Source organism: Schistocerca gregaria, chromosome 1 (assembly GCF_023897955.1).
Source record: "Schistocerca gregaria isolate iqSchGreg1 chromosome 1, iqSchGreg1.2, whole genome shotgun sequence".
Lineage (NCBI taxonomy): Eukaryota > Metazoa > Arthropoda > Insecta > Orthoptera > Acrididae > Schistocerca > Schistocerca gregaria.
In genome coordinates, this window is record NC_064920.1 from 996,310,422 (window position 1) to 996,327,992 (window position 17,571).

Below are 17,571 nucleotides of genomic sequence, written 5' to 3' on the forward strand. Positions count from 1 at the left end.
TGTACTCATACCCTGCGATTATACCAGGTCTTTTGGTGAACACACTGGAAAATTGGTTAAGCAACTGTGTCAGTTCACTTTGTTGTTAGTCACTCATATATGTTGATTCAGCTACCTTTTTGACAATATTTTCCTTAATGTTCTGTGAATCCTGCCCCCAGGCATCTACCGTATCATTTTCACCCTCTACCGAGAGATTATTCTCCTCCATTACTGTGGGAATGTCAGGGAGCACTACACTAACGTTCGTGCACACATCAGGTGGCCTGATAAACACCAACGTGATCTCCTTATCATGCTATATGAAGGTGCAGATGCCCCATGCCAGATCAGTTTTTGCCTTCATTTCACTGAGAGCAACTTATCCCAGGATACAGATTGTGGTGAGATTTCTAACCACCAGGAACGAGCATGTAAATGCTTCTTTTTCCAGTGTCAGCTCTACCTCACCTCATTTTAGTAACTTCCCCTTCCCTTGTAGAGCTCCTACCACTCTACAGCTTTCTACTGGCAAAATCAGCAGCTTCCTGATCTTGTTCACACAATGGAACAATTGTCCATCTATCACAGATGTGCTTGCACTGGTGTCCAGAATCCCTGTTATTAAAATATTATTGATTTTAGCCTGAAAGGCAGCCTGTACTCATTCCATATCATCCGTACTTTGCTGTTGCAATTCAGTTATTAGCTCATCCTTTATATGCTGGCCATCATTGTACCTCAGCATACATACATTTACATGCCATGCGCCTCCTGCTCCTCCACTGCCGACCGACCGGAAGGGGTCTACAGTGGTCAGCCGGCCTTTGACAGCCCTGTCTCCCAATGCAGGTGTCTCATTTGTGATGTCCACAATTCTCACACTCTCATTTTGAATAAAAGACTGACTCTGTTGTATATACGCCGGGCATTAGGGTTAGGTGGAAGCTACAGTGGTGGTGGCATGGGTCTAATGTTTATGTGATGGATCAGTACATTATTACATGACATTTGACTTTGTGACTGCCAGTCTGCTGGCCCTGGCCACTGCCAGTGGTCATCAGCAGTGGGGATGTTTTTCTGAAAGAAGTTGTAGTTACCCTCTCCATCACCTCTCCTTTTACAGTTGTATTGTTTATTGTCGTTTTTTACTCGGTAAGCAGGTTATGAATATTGGTTTCCTTCCGCATTGTTAGGATGCCAATTACTATTACTCGGTTGCTGGTTATGTCCCACCTGCCTTTTATAGTACACTTCACCATTTGAAGAGTCATTATTTTTTTGTGAACCCATTCTTTCTGGGGCTACTACTATTCGACTGTCACAATTTATTGTTGTTTTGATAACTCCTCGCATTGCCATATTCGTTTTGACGTGCATCTACTTGGATTAAATCCAAAGAATCTAGTGCTGACAAAAATTGTTCTGTGTCCATGCCTGGGACGTGCACAAGCTTTTCTTGAATGGGTAGTTTTCCTTTAAGAATTCTCAATATATCTCTTGCCAACATCAATTTATTCCAACAGTGCATTGTTTGACTGTTTCTAGTGCCCTCAGTGCTGCATCTCCTGTTATAAAGGATGTGACAAACTGAGTCTGTTGACTCTCAGTCCATAAGAGAGGCAAAACATTTTTTTAACTTTTTATGAAGATAGCAGGATGCACAAGTTTTTTCTCACCAATGTATATTTGAAACTGTATATGTGTTACTCTCTGGCAACACATGATGTGATGGGTGGGTTGACCTGCAACCGGCCTACCAACTCAGAGATATGCTCATCAATGCATTGGTCCAAGTATAGTGTGAGGTCATCAACCATCCTGCTGATAACACTCACCTGACCTTCAAGCATGGCCTGGGAATTGTCTATTTATTCTATCATTAAGGTCATTGATTTTTTTCTGGAACATCTTTGTTGTGTTCTACAAGTTCCAAAACTTGTTGTTTTATCACATTCATCTCTTGTGATAGATGTGAGATGATAACCTTGTCTCATTCTTCCAAAAGGTCATTGCTTTTCTGTACAAGAAGGCATCACACTCTTTCTATCCTTCTCTCTTTCTCTCAAGAGCTTTGGGTTGTACCCTTTCCCTTCCCTCATGTTCGTTACATTCTGATTGTAGCACATCTTTTACCTGATGTAATAGTGCTTGTTTGTGTTGTTTGTCCTGGATATCTAATTGTGCTGACAGCATCACAAGAAAATCAGGACTGGAACCTGCTGCTACTGATGCTCCATCAGGTGATGCTGTGACATCTGTCTTCATTTCTGCCCTAATTTCATGAACGTGCATGCTCACTTGAGCTTGTTCAGTATTTTCAGGAAAATCGTGAGATGTTGGTCTCTGTTATGGTTCCTTTTTAGGAATTTGCAAACAGGTATTGTCTGATGGATCAGTCATTTTGAGCTCATGGACATTATCATATCAGAGAGAGCCTCGCTCTTGGTATGTTTCTCTCAATGTGGCCTATCCATGCTTATTCAATAACAATGTACACCAGACACACACAAAAACACAATTTCTACTTAAATTCACTTTTTTTAGTTATGTAAGGCTATTATTAACTAAAATTCTTTTAAATTGTCTCAAAACTTGACTCTGTACATGAATTGAGATAGTACACCTATACAGAGCGGTACCCATTCCATATCATCCATACTTCACAGTCGCAGTTCAGTTATTAGCTCGTCCTTTAAATGCTAGCCATCATTGTGCCTCAGCCTACATATGTTTACATGCCGTGTGCCCCCTACTCCTCTACTGCCGATTGACTGGAAGGACCCTACAGTGGTCAGCCAGTGTTTGACGGCCCTGTCTCCCACTGCAGGTGTCTCATTTGTGACGTCCACAATCCTCACACTCTCATTTTGAGTGCAAGACTGACTCTGTGGTATATACACAGGGCATTAGGGTTAGGTGGATGCTACGGTGCTGGTGGCATGGGTATAACATTTATGTGATGGATTGGTACATAATTACTTGGCATTTGACTTTGTGACTGCCAGTCTGCCAGCCCTGGGCACTGCCAGTGGTCATTGGCTGTGGGCATGTTTTTCTGGAACAAGCTGTGGTTATCCTCTCTATCACCTCTCCTTTTACAGTTGTATTGTTCATTGCTGTTTTTTACTTGGTAAGTAGGTCATGAATATTGGTTTCCTTCCGCATGGTGGCATACCACCACATCATGTCTTATTCCAAGGAGAATTAAATTCTCCTTGACCTTGACCCCCACTGGCTATATAATTGTTATTCCATTGATTGTAATTACTGGGTAGAGGACTTCCTGATGATCTATTTGTGATCAGTTCCTGCCAATAACGGTTTTGGTTATTGCCACCTGCTGGGGTGCATTGTGATCTTGTTGACCATAGCCCCTCTGTCCAGTATAAGCTGGTCTACTGTAATTCTGTATGTGATTTCCTTTGATATCTCATATGTACTTTTGGTTTCCCCAGTTACCATAATTATTTCTTGTATTATTTTTGTTGCATGGGGCATATAGGTGCCAAGTGTGCTGGATATTGCCACTGTTTCCATTCTCCTGTTGAATATTTTGTGGAGACACACACAGCATATTGATGTTCTGTGATTGCAACAGCCCCTCTTCAAATATTATGTCAACTGAGCCAAGTAAAGGTAAGAAATACTCTGAACCATTTTCAGGTGTAATTATAAGCTTTTTCATGACATTGTGGAGCAGCCAATTTTTCAGTACTTTCAATAAGTCCACATGACAAAATGGGTTTGTCCAATACCTGGTTTTGCTGAAGTACTTTTTGAAATATGAGGTTCATTCAAATGAAACCTGGTCTGTGTGTCTACCTTTGCCTTACATGTACAGTGGCACCATGTAATTGTGGGTATGGGGGAACCATCTATTGGTAGACAGACTGATGTGTGCACACTGTTTGTTTTTGCATAGCGCCAGTGTGGTTTCACACCGAGGAGATGATGGTCACACAAGTAATCGTCCACTCCGAACATGGAGGCGAGTAAGCAGGAACAATGAGGAGTGATTTGATTTTTGGTGGAAGAAGGAGTTGGAGGCTGTAAAATGTATCAGTGAATAAAGGCTGTGTATGGTGAGTACAGTCTGAGTCATTCAAATTTTGTGGAATGACACAGACAATTCCTTGAGGGGCGCGAGTCACTAGAAGATGATACTCGTCCCGGACAGGCTCATCATGTCATCACAGCTATAAATGGTTGTGGAAGTGAATGCTTTAGTCTCGGACCACCACAGAATCACCATGGATGAGATCCATCAGTTACTGGGTATTAGCATGATCACCACCCACACCATAATGCATCAACACTTGAACTTTCGAAAAATCTGTGTGCAGTGAGTTCCCCATCGACTGCCGCTGAACAGCTCAATACTCAAATGGCGCTGCCTTTGAGTCATCTGCAGTGTTATCATGAGGAAGAATATGGCTTTCTGTCACATATTGTCACAGGAGACGAAACATGGTGTCATCATTTTGAACCATAAAGCAAGTGTCAGAGCAATCAGTGGAAATATGTGACTTCACCACTTCCAAAGAAATTAAAGGCCATGCACATCAGATATAGTAAGGTCATGGTGTCCTCCTTTTCTGACCACAATGGCCCACTCTTGTCAAGCTCCTGGAATGGGGAACCATCATCAATGCTCAGCATTATCAAGCCACCTTACAGAACCTTAGACAAGACATCAAGTCAAAATGCCGAGGCATGTTGTCCAATGGCATTATCCTCCTGCATGATAATGCCTGCCCACACATGGCCAATGGGGTGAAGACAACATTGCAGCAGTTTCCCACTCTTTTGCCATGTGACTTTCATGTGTTTGAACCTCTAAAACAAGCTATTCGTGGATATCGATTCACAACGGACAATGCAGTGTGGGGCTCGGTCCAGGCCTGGATCCGACAGTAGCCTACTAGCTTCTTCAAGGATGGAATTGACTGGCTAGTGTTGCAATGGGATAAATGTGCCAACAGTTTTGGTGACTAATTTTGAGTATGTGTACAACTACATTTTTGAGTTAGTAAAATCGTTACTGTTATTTTACACTAGTGACTGGGTTTCATTTGAATGCCCCTTATACTTTCTCAGTCCCCCATGTTTACTACTGAATGGTGACAGGTTGAAAGCCCTTCAAAACAGCCTTTCTTTGACTACTGTGGGCCCACATTTGTCCAAGAAAGCCTATTCAAATTACTCATAGGTATGGCATCCCTCAGCTATATTTGTTGCCCACAATAAAGCATCTCCCTGTGTGTACCCCACAATGAACAGAATATTCTGTACTTCTGTCCAGTTGTGGGGTAACACATTGAGAAAAGCTCTGATAATCACTACAGGGTTCATTCTCGTACCCTCTTCGAAAAAATCAGAAATTGCCTATGTGTGAGCAAACTCTCATCTGCTAGTAAAGTAGACAAACTTGCAGTATCATTTGTTGCCACTGTGGCATTGTTCACATTCATATGATTATACTCTGTATATGTCTGCACAACTGGCATTGACATTGGCAGTGCCTGTTGCATTTTATAATTCCTTTCTTCTCTGTCTGAAGTGTTGGTAGCAATTGGTTTGTAAGTATTACTGTATCTATCCTGCCTGACTCCACCTGACTACTTGCTATTCGTGTCTCTCATGTGACATCCACAACATTAATTAGACTTCTCTGTAACTTCTCTTCTACTACCTTTAAGCCTACCTCAGTCCTAGCAATCAATTCATTTTCCCTTTCTTTTGCTACCTCTTGAATTGCTTCGATATAGGTCTTTTGCTCTTGTACAACCATCTGTGTGGAGGTTGTATCCTTATCTAGCATTCCTGCTTTGGCTCTGTCCTTTAAATTCTTTACTTCCTTTTCAATTTTTTATTGTGTGTTCATTATGAACTTAGTGTCCAAATCTAAATTACTCAATTTTACTGATAGCTCCTGTAGTTCTTCTGGAAATTCTTTACATAAGGATTTTAACTCATTATCGGTACTTGTCATAGTTACTAAATTTTGCCAAATTTCCAGCTGAGCCTCTTTCATCTGAGTCTGCATGTCACTCACAATCCTTAGCTTACCTGCCATTTTCTTTCATTCCTTGTCTATAGATGACACTTTTTGATCAAGGTTGTTTGTCTCCCAAGACAAATCAGTGAATAATTCTGCCTTTAATTTCTTCCCCATATCTGCAATTTTGCATGTTAAACCATGTTAAAGGTCAATGCATAGGTTATGATTTAATTATTGAACCTCTGTAATAGGTCTTTTTAAAACCATCAAATGTTTGCTCTCATTGGTTTTTAAAATCAAGAAATTTTTTATCAAGTTTTTTCAATTTGTTCTGTAGAAAAAGTATTAAATAAATTCTTCATTAGGTCATTGAGGTCTTTATCTATGTCCTGCATTGAATGCATCAATGACGCATTAGCATCTTGTGTACTACCATGTTCTGTTCCATCACATTTGAAACAAGTTCTCGTCACAAGGAGAAATAGAAATTTACCAATTCTGTACTATCACATCTTTCACTGGCTTCATGCGAGAAAATTCTCAGCGAGATTTGAGAATTAGACTTGTCTACCATGAGCATGGTAGCATCATGAGGTAAGACATTATTGTCATTAGCATAAATTGAATTTGTGTAATATTCCCAGCAGTTGTCAATATGATTGACATTTTCGGTGTCGCTATCATTTGTTGTAGCACCCATTGAGGCAACATTTTGTATCTCAATATTATTTTCATTAGTCAGCACAACCTTTTTGTAAATCTTTATTAAAGTTATGATTATGAAATAAAACTGAATTTCAATCTTAAAACTGATTGTGAGTATTTTTCCGTTCAGTACATGATGTATTCTATGACAGTAGTGCAGCTTGTGGTTGCCTTTTACAATTTTTGTATCACATTCCAAAAAAATCAAAGTAATTTTAATCCAAATCCCTGTTGGTTTTTTTTTTTAAAAAAGGCTTCAAATTTATCACTGGATAGATTAAGGAATGGATACTAATTTTGATTGAGGCATTATCAATTGCAGTCATGTGAGCTATAAGTTGGAGTTCTTTCCTACCTTATAGATGATCTTATTAAATGTTGTTGGTACAATTTCTCCAGTTAACCATTTGTAATTTTGTAGTGTATGCATACTGTGTGGTATCTGCTCTCAGTTTTCTCTCAGCAATGTTATTCCAGATGTGAAACAAAGTAAATAAAAAAAAAACAGTTAGTGCTATAGAATGTTAGACAGCATGGATTATATCATTTAATTATTTCACCTGTCTAATCGATCTGGCACTGTCCTGGGAATGGTTGCCAGTTCTACTGATTAATTAATAGTTTATGTGCAGCAATGTGCACTCCGGACAGTCAGGCTTATGATCTGTAACATATAATATTGGATTATTAAACAATGGAAAATCCAGGAAGGAATGTAACAGTATTATAAAAGGATAGTTGCTACTGACCATATAGCAGAGATGGTGAGCTGCAGATAGGTACAACAGAAAGAATGCCACACAATACGCTTTTGGCCAAGAAAGTCTTTGTCAAAAATAGACAAAACCACACACACACACACACACACACACACACACACACACACGTCCACAGTCTCTGTCAGTTGAAGCAAGACTACGAATAGAAGCGCATGATGGGAGAGGCAACTGGGTGGGGGCAAGGAAGAGGCTGGGGCGGGGAGGGTGAAGGATAGGAGGGTAAGGGTGGAGGAAGGAGGAGGTAAAGTGCTGCTGCTGAAGAGTACAGGGACGAGGTGGAGGGATGGTAGGGCAGCTAGATGCAATTGGAAGTTAGATTGAGGTCAGGGGAGAGAGGGAGGGTGGCGAGGGTAGCAGAAAAAGAAAGAAGTAATAAGACTGGGTGCATTGGTTGAATAGAGGACTGTTTAGTGCTGGAATGGGGACAGGGAATGGACTGGACGGGTAAGGACAATGACTAATGAAGTTGAAGCAAGGAGGGTTATGGGAATGTAGGATATATTGTAAGGAGAGTTTTCACCTGTGAAAATCAGAAAAGCTGGTGGTGGAAAGAATCCAGATGGTACAGGCTGTGAAGCAGTCGTCAAAATGAAGAATGTCATGTTGGGCGGCATGGCCAGCAATGGGGTGGTGCAGTTGTTTTTTGGCCACAGTTTGTCAGTGGCCATTCATGTGGACAGACAGCTTTTTGGTTGGCTTGCCCATGTAGACTGCAGTACAGCGATTGCAGCTTAACTTGTGGATCACACTGGTTTCAAAGGTAGCTCTGCCTTTGATGGGATATGAGGTTATTAGATGAAAGTTCTTTGCAGCTTGAAGTTCTTTATCTCCTCTTCTTCTTTGAAGACAATGTTACTTTGTCCAGTTTGCTCTGCTTAAATTTCTAGCTTCTCTGAAGCATTACAGATACTGTAACACAGATAGATATATCAGGTGAAATGAGGAATTAGTAAATGAAGTTGTCTTTGTACTATAAGAATTGATGTATTTCACATAATTAGTGAACTAAACTGAGATCCATGTCCTCTCTCTATCATGGATGGGAAAAGGCAGAAGTACAAGATCAGTTAAACATCTGATAGGAGTTTTTACAAACATAAGAAAATTAATGATCTTCATCCAAAGACTTGACTGCTACATGCACACTGCATTTTAATCTTTACCGTAAACTACTTAGGTGAATGAATGAATAAAAATAGACAGAAAAATTAAATGTAAACCCATATTGGCAAACCAGCACAAGTTCCAATCCAATTAACAAAGGCAAAACAAGAGTAATCGAATGTAATCAAATTAAATCAGGCAATGCTGAGGGAACTAAATCAGGAAACCAGACACTAAAAGTAATAGATGAATTTTGTTGTTTGCGCAGTAAATTAACTGATGATGGCTGAAATGAAGAGAATATAGAATGCAGATGAAAAGAAAAAAAAAATGGTGAAATGAAGAGAATATAGAATGCAGATGAAAAGAAAAAAAAATTGGTTCTGAAGAAGAATAATTTGTTAACAGTGAATGAAACTTTAAGTGTTAGGAAGTCTTTTATGAAGGTATTTGTCTGGAGTTTAGCCATGCTTGGAAGTGAACAGGACTGCTGAAGATTATGTGAGCAGATCACATCACTAATGAGGAAGTACTGAATGAAACTGGAGAGAAAGGAAATGTATGGCATAACTTGACTAAAAGAAGGGATCAGGATGGGAAGCATTCTCAGTCATCAGGAAAATGTCAGTTTATTGGAGGAAAGTGTTTCGGGGTAAAAATTGCAGAGGAAGACCAAGAAACAAGTACAGTAAGCTGGTTCAGATGGATCTGGGTTGCAGAAGTTATTCAGAGATGAGCATGCTTGCATTGGACAGAGCAGCAGGGAGAACTGCATCAGATTAGTCATTGGGCTGAAGACCACAACAACAGCACATTTTTAAGGGCAAGACATGCTTCTTGATTAATTTGTCCATATGTTTGCTTCATTTTAACTTGTTATCCAGTTGTAGCCAAGGGATTTTAAACAAATTGTTTCATTTAGCATGTGAATGTTACTCTTTGTTTAAGTTGCTTGTTTCAAATATCATAATGGAATCTTTGTGGGATTAAGACTTAAACCATTTGCTGTGAGCAGTTGTAAGCCTATTCAGCTGTTGTCCTAATTGTTCATGCTAATGTGAATTTGGACACATGCTACATTTGGGTCATCAGAAAACATGACAGTTTTTGGCTTGCACTTTTGCCATTGTAAAATCATTGTTAGTTAAGAACAAGAGTAGACCCAGTACTGTGTGTGTCACTGTGATATAGGTGATGTAGTGGATAACACTGGAAGTTCCATGAGGCTTTTAGCACACAATGCTGCTGTCTATAGCAAAGTCAGAATGCTTTAGTGGACTGTAGAAAGTCCTGCAAAAGATTAATGCCTGGTGCAGGGATTGGCAGTTGACCTTCAACATAATTAAATCAATGTATTGTGCATAAATAGGTATGATTGCACAACTGCAGAACAATTACAGGAAACAGTCACATCAATTAATATCAAGGGCTAGGCATACAGAATTATTTAAAGTGAAATAGCATTATAAAACTAATTACAGGTAAGGCAGTCGCCAGACTGAAATTCATTGAAAAGATCCTCATGAACTTTGGTCCACCTGTAAACAGGTAGCTCACAAAACCCTCAAGCTACTAATAATTGAATATTGCTTGGCAGTCTGATAGCTGTACCAAATAAGATTGATATTGTAAATAGAGATATTCCAAAGAAGAGCAGCATGTTTGTTACAGGTACATTTTATAAATGCATCATGGAGATGCTCAGTTAACTCCATTGGCAACTGTCTGCTACAAGAAGGGCATTCTGCATTATGGCATAGTTTACTGTTAAAATTTTGAGAGTCAAGAATGTAGGTTCTAAGAAGAGTCAATCAATATGTTGAAATGGCTACATGTATGTTATGAAAAGACCAAGAAGGTAAAATTAGAGAGATTCAAGCCCACTGAATTGTTCTTCCTGTGGACCATCCCCTCATGGTGTCAGAGGCTAGAACAGACCTGCAGTTATTTCTTGCCTTACTTAGTCAAGTTTTCACATTGTGACTCAGCTATTATTAGGACATCCACCAGTTTTAGGCTATTTCACACCAATTCCCCTTATCATTTTTTGAAATTGTTATATATGGTCCCTTTTTAAGGTTTGACCTCCACTTTCCTTAACTTCAACTAAGTTCAGGCTGTTTAGGGAAGTACATATTACATGGTGCATAATGTATCCACTATGTGGTGTGATCACCTGTACCTCCCATTAGAGAGGATTTATGTTCACACCCAAAATCCAGTGAGGTAGCCAGTCCATCATGGTGGGGGAACGTCATATACCCTCACAGTTGTAGCCCCCTGACAATGCAGGCATTACACTGCTGATACCTGAGCTGTAAATATCTCCATGTATGCTGAAGAGTAGGTGTCTGTCCAGTCTGGGCCACTGAGTCTCCGGCCCATGGCTTCTATGCCAGGTAGCCTCGTAGCATGGTGGCACCCATGGAGAGAGTCTCCAATCTGAGTGATTGGCATCAGGGCTGATGATCTGCTATGAGACAGATAAAATCCACCCACATCACTGCCCATGCCAACATGGCTGCCTCACCAGAGTGAAGACAAGACTGTAATGCAGAAGCTTACAACTCCATGGTGTTTCTATCTCTGGACACATTATGGGATGAGAATCAGACAAAGAGGAATGAAGGTGGACAGTTCACCCAGTTCTTGGTTGCTCCAGAACTGATGGAGAACATTTTGCTACAGTAAAAACACTGTTTTTCATCAGAAATATTGAGATTTCAATGGAGAAAATGAAAAATGGATCTCTTTTATCAAAACTTTAATGACAACCAAGTATGGGCACTTCAGGTCTCTGACAATCTCAGCAATATACCAGTTACCATCTCTCCTCACAACAAATTTAACAGGATTCAAAGTGTTCTAAAAACTACAAACAGATGATAAACTCCATGGTAACCTAAAGCAGCATGGAGTTCACTCTGTCCATCACATCTAGAGAGTATATACGGATGACAGCATGGACACTGTAGCTTTCATACTAGCCTTTTATGGAAATGTTTTACCTGCAAAAGCTAAGGTCACGGTTTATAGATGTAATGTCAGGCCCTATTTTGCTCCTTCTGTGAGATGTTTTAGGCACCAGATACTCAGATATGTCTTCCAGCTGCACTGATTAGGATATTTGAGGGACATAAGGAAGGGTAATGCCTGATGGTAGCCCTGGCCAACAACTGCCTACATGTGTAAAGTGCCCAGAATCCCACACCCTTCATTCACTGATGTGTACAGTTTTCAAGAGGCAGTAGAAAATCCATGAATATAAAATGCTTGACTGCCTGTCTTATAAAGATTCTGAGAAATTTCCACACCTAGCATGATGAAAATGTCTCAAATAACAAACTGCTTCCAGGGACTCAGCATCCATTTCTGGTTAAGAGCTTGGCAACCCTGGGGTACCTGAGCTGGGGCAGTCACCATGAGCTTTGGGCATATTCCAGCAATCACTATACAGCACAGTGGTGGAATGTAGTGTGCCACAGGAAATGCAAATCTTGGCCTGACCACCTGGATCCAAATAACAGTAAAAACCTCCATAAAAAACTCTTAGTCACGATGTGAGCTGTGCACCAATGATGTCGAACAGTCATTATTGGGAAACTTCTGGGGAATCTGTCACACTTCAGTTGTATAAGGCTTACCCTCAGTTGTGTGTGGCTTACTGTATCTTCCTTTAAGGACTTAATATATAGTAGATTAAAATAAGAAAGTGTATCCCATATGGTGAGTACAAAGCCAAGGCCGTGCAGCCCCCATGTTCGCTACCTCCTTTGTTTCAGTTCTTAAGCAGCCAGTTCAGAAAAATGATGATGCTACGCAAAAGGAGGTTTCTAGTGTCTGCACTAGTATTTGCATTTGTCAATGCACTTGTGCTGCTGTGGTTATTTCAAAGTCTGTAGATCCACTCAGAAAATCAGAAAAGGGCATGGTTGCTGATGTTGCAGAGGTCCCTGCCCCTCCAAAGGTTCCGAATACTCCACTGTCCAGTGCTGCTACTACAACTGCTGCAGTTGTGGCTCTGAAACCTCCTAGGCCAAAAAATCAAAGGCCAAGTGTGAATGTCTGTCAGAGACTCAGAGACAGGAAGTAAGCAGTCCAACAATGTCAACATTGCTGTATCTGACATTTTTTTTTATTCATCTTCAGAGCCAGTGGACCTTAATGTTGGCTTGGGGTGCTCATCTCACTACAAGGCTGAGCCTCCACTCATTTTGGACTCTCTTCCTTGCCTGAAAAACAGGGTGAAAGTGCTACCCCCATAATAAATGGCTCCCATGCTACAGTGTAACATTAATCGGTTAAAGGCATCTACAACTACATCTACATCTACATGGATACTCTGAAAATCACACTCACTCTCAGGAGATATCTCCTTAATGAAATACAAGACAAGCTATGTAAGGGGTATAGCCCTGAAATAAAACCTTGGCAGGTGTCCAATCCATGAGGTGGCAGCCCCACCAGGACACTTGAGGGCTGTGGGCTGATAACCCGCGCCACCAAGAAACACATATCACAGAAACTAAAAGGTGAAACAGCCAGACAGATCTTAAGGATATTATCTTTTGCCTGAGAAGGAAAACCCATATTGGTTTTTGGAATATAAGAATGTTGACAGAGGTAGGAAGGCTAAGACAGGTTGAAAAAGGCATGGAAAACTACTGACTAGATATATTGGGACAAAATGAAATAAGGTGACCAGAATCTGGGGAATTCCAAACACAGAATGGTGGAGTGCTGGTGTATGTGGGTCAGACAGGTGAGGATGTGATGCATAGGAATAGTGTAGGGCTCTTACTATCTAAAAGCAGCAAGAAGAGCTGACTGAAGTGGAAACCAGTCTTAGAACGAATAATAATGGCACGTTTTAAAAGAAATGTGCAATATGTCACTGTAATTCAATGCTATTCAACTACGGAAATAGCTAAAGGAGAATTAAAAGATGCATTTTATACAGGGCTTAATGGAATCTTTAGACAAACAAATTCTAGGAACATAAAAATTTTAATGGGTGACTTGAATGCAAAAGTTGGTCAGAAAATGAAGGCCTTGAGCATATCGTGGGTGTGCATGGCATGTGGATCATAAATGAAAATGGTGAACTGTTGATAGATACATGTGCTGAACATGACCTAGTCACTGGAGGCACATTGTTTCCACATTGTAACTGCCATAAGATAATGTGGGTTTCTCCAGACCACATTACTGAAAATCAAATAGACCACATAGCCATAAGCTGCAAGTTTCGAGACTCTCTGCTAGATGTCAGAAATAAAAGAGGAGCAGACAGTGGAAGAAAATATATGTGGCAAGGTTAAAAGATGAACAGATCAAAGTAACATTTGCCCTTGAACTACAAAACAGATTCCAGGCCCTCTCTGAAGAAAACTTCATGAAAGAGGGAATTGAAACAGCTTGGCAAAAAATCAAAGACAGTTATTTAGATGTGGGAGAAAAAATTTTAGGATTTAAGGCACATCAAAGGAACAAATGGATCTCTGATGCTACATGGAATGAAATCAGCCACAGGAAAGAACTAAAACGTAAGTTAAATCTTTGTAAGACAAGAGTGCAGAAGAGCGAAGTACATGAAGAATACATGGAGGTGAACAAAAAAGTGAAAATATGGCTATGTCGAGATAAAAGAAAATGGATAGATGAGCAATCAAAGTTAGCAGAAGAGGCAGCAAGACAAGGACATATGAAAGAGCTCTACAATATAACCAAATTGTTGTCAGTGAAGAACTTCAGACATGAAAGACCAGTTAAGAACAAGGATAGGGTGATGCTTACAACTCAGCAACTACAGAGATGGGAGGAACACTTCAAGGAACTGTTAAATTGTGAAGACAACCAAGAGGAACAGGTAAGAGATGTTCTAGAGGAAGTTGAAGTAGATCAAGGTATAAATCTGCAGTGCCTTACAATGGACAGAATGAGGATTGCTTTGAAATCCTAAAGAATGCAAAGGCTCCAGGCCTAGACAACATAACACCGGAGCTCTAAAAAGCTGATATTGAAAGTACTGTTAAAACGCTCCAACCCTTTCTGAAGCATATTTGGCTTGAAGAGAAATCTCCAAAGGAGTGAAAAAATGGTTTGCTGGTAAAGCTCCCTTAAAAGGGAAATTTATGAGACTGTAACAACTGGCGTGGTATTTCATTGTTGTCAGTTACCAGTAAGGTCGCCACCAGAATTATTTTAAACAGAATTAATGAGTCTCTTGAAAATTGACTGCATAAAGAACAGGCTGGTTTTAGGGCACAATGGAACAACACAGTTGTGTTGATCTTATTGACACTCTTAGGAATCACTTTAGAGCAAAGCAAAGAATTCCAAGCAACCATGTACCTGACATTCACTGATTTTCAAAAGCCCTTAGATTCCGTGAAACAAACTCAGTTATGAAAAGAGTCACAGCAGGCAGGAGCCAAAGAATCCAATGGGGGATCCATAAACATCTGGAGGACTTGTATTTTGCAGATGATACAGTTTTATTAGCTCAAATGCTGACTGATATGCGAGCTAAATTAACCTTGTTGAAAGAAGAAGCAGAGACTGCTGGCCTCAAGATAAAAATAGGCAAAACAAAGGAAATGAGAGTAAATTCACGGAGCATGGGGGTGCCACTATTAATAGGGGAGCAGCAGGTGGAGACTGTCAGCTCATTCCTGTATCTGGGTAGTATAGTGATGGAAGATAGTGGAGCTGGAGATGACATGAAAAACTGCATTAAAAAGGCAAATTCTGCCTTCATAAAACAGTATCCAGTATGGAAGAATAGAAATTTTAGATACAAAACAAAGATCCATTTTTAAAATACAAAGTGAAGGCTGTCCTTCTGTACACCAGTGAAAGCTGGAAAATGCATAAAAAGATAACATCCCAGTTACAAAGCTTCATAAATAGATGTCTCCAGTGCATCATGAATATCTAGTGGCCAGAATAAATATGTAATGAAGAGCTCTGGTGACTTAACAAACCAAATACCTATAGAAGACCTGATACGAGAGAGGGTGGATAGGGCACACATTGAGAAAACGAGTTGGAGCCATTGAGAAAAAAGCATTGGAATGGAATCCCCAGGGAACAAAGAAGATAGGAAGACCTAGGGGCACATGGAAGAGTACAGTATAAGAGGAAGCAAAAATAGTTTGCAAGACCTGGGCAGAATTGAGACAAATGGCCAAAGACAGAGGTGGTTGGTGAGTTCTCCTGGATGCCCTATGCCCCCATTGGGACCAAAGGAATTAAGTCAAAGTCAAGTCAGTTCAGAAAAATAATGCTGCTATGCAAAAGGAGGTTTCTATTGTCTGCATTAATATGCGCATTTGTCAAGGCACTTGTGCTTCAGTGGTTATTTCAAAGTCTGTAGATCCACTCAGAACATCAGCAAAGGCCTTTGTTGCTGATGCTGCAGTGCTCCCTGCCCCTCCGAAAGTTCAGACTACCCCACTGTCCAATGCTGCTACAACCACTGATGCGATTGTGGCTCTGAAACCTCCCGAAGTCAAAAAATCAAAGGCAAAGCATCAAATGCCATCAGAGACGGGAAATAAGCAGTCCAACAATGTCGACATTGCTGTCTCTGACATTTCTCCTGATTCATCTTCAGAGCCGATAGATCTTATTGTTGGCTTTGGGCACTCATCTCACTCCCAGGCTGTTCCTCCACTCATTTTGGACTCCCTTCCCTGGCTGAAAGACAGGGGGTGAAAGTGCTACCTCCATAATAAATTGCTCCCACACCACAGAGTAACATTAATTGATTAAAGGCATCTATGCCTTTGTTTTAATGATGTCCATCGCAAATCCTGTATCATGTCCATGACACTCTCACCCCTGTATTGGGGTAATACAAAATGTGATGCTCTTCTTTGGCTGGTGCAGGGACTGGCAGTTCATCAAGAACATAAATAAATGTAACATGTTGCACAGAAATAGGTGAAGAGACCCACTACCTTTTTTATTACATTATCTGTGAAAAATTACTGAAAACAGAGATTGCTGCAAAATACTTAGGATTAACCACTTTGGGTGACGTAACACATAAAATTAATTGTGTAGAAAGCAGATGCCAGGTTGAGATTCTCAGGAACAATCTTAAAATAAGTCAATCAGAAAAGAGGTGGCTCACAAAACACTATTTCAACTGATCATTGAGCATTGCTAACCAGTCTTGGTCCCTTACCAACTAGGATTAACAGAGGGGTTAGAAAAGTTCAAATGAAGAACAGTGCTTTTTGTCATGGGAATATTTTCTCAGCATGAGAGCATTATGGAGATGCAGGTTTACTGTCCAAATTTCAATAGCTTATGTTCTAAGAAGTCAGGCAACATATTATGTCTCACAAAATGGTGATCATTTGCGGCAGGAGCAGAGTGAAGGTGTAGATAGCACTCACCTGTCCTCACTTGCAGGATGTCCTTATCACAATAAAATAACTCAGCCTCTTAGAGACTACTTCTTATGGGTGATATTGTACTTCTTCCAAATATCACTACCAAACTTCATAGGTTTATGAAAATAATCAGTTTTTGAAAATGTAATGTAATTGGATAGATAAAAAATGCACTCACCAAGTGGCATCAAGAGAATACAAATATAAAGTTAATGAAATCTGCAAGCTTTTGGAGCCAGTGGCTCTTTCTTCTGGCAGAAGAGTTAAAAGGGAATGAGGAGGGATGAAGGAAAAGCACTGGTGAGGTTTAGGAAATGGGCAGTGTTCAGAAAAGTCGCCCATAACCACTGGGCATGGTAGACTTACCAGACAGGATGAGAAGGAAAGACTGATTGTTGGTAAAATCAACAATCAGACTGATTGTTGGTAGAGCCAACAATCAGTCTTTCCTTCTCATGTGACCTGGTAAGTCTCTCCTGACCTGAGGTTCTTTGTGCCTGTCTGCAATTCAACAGATCATCTTTATGATGAGTATCAATGTATCATTTTCCTAGTATTGTTGATATTCCAACCTAGAGTTCACCTGTGTGTTAAG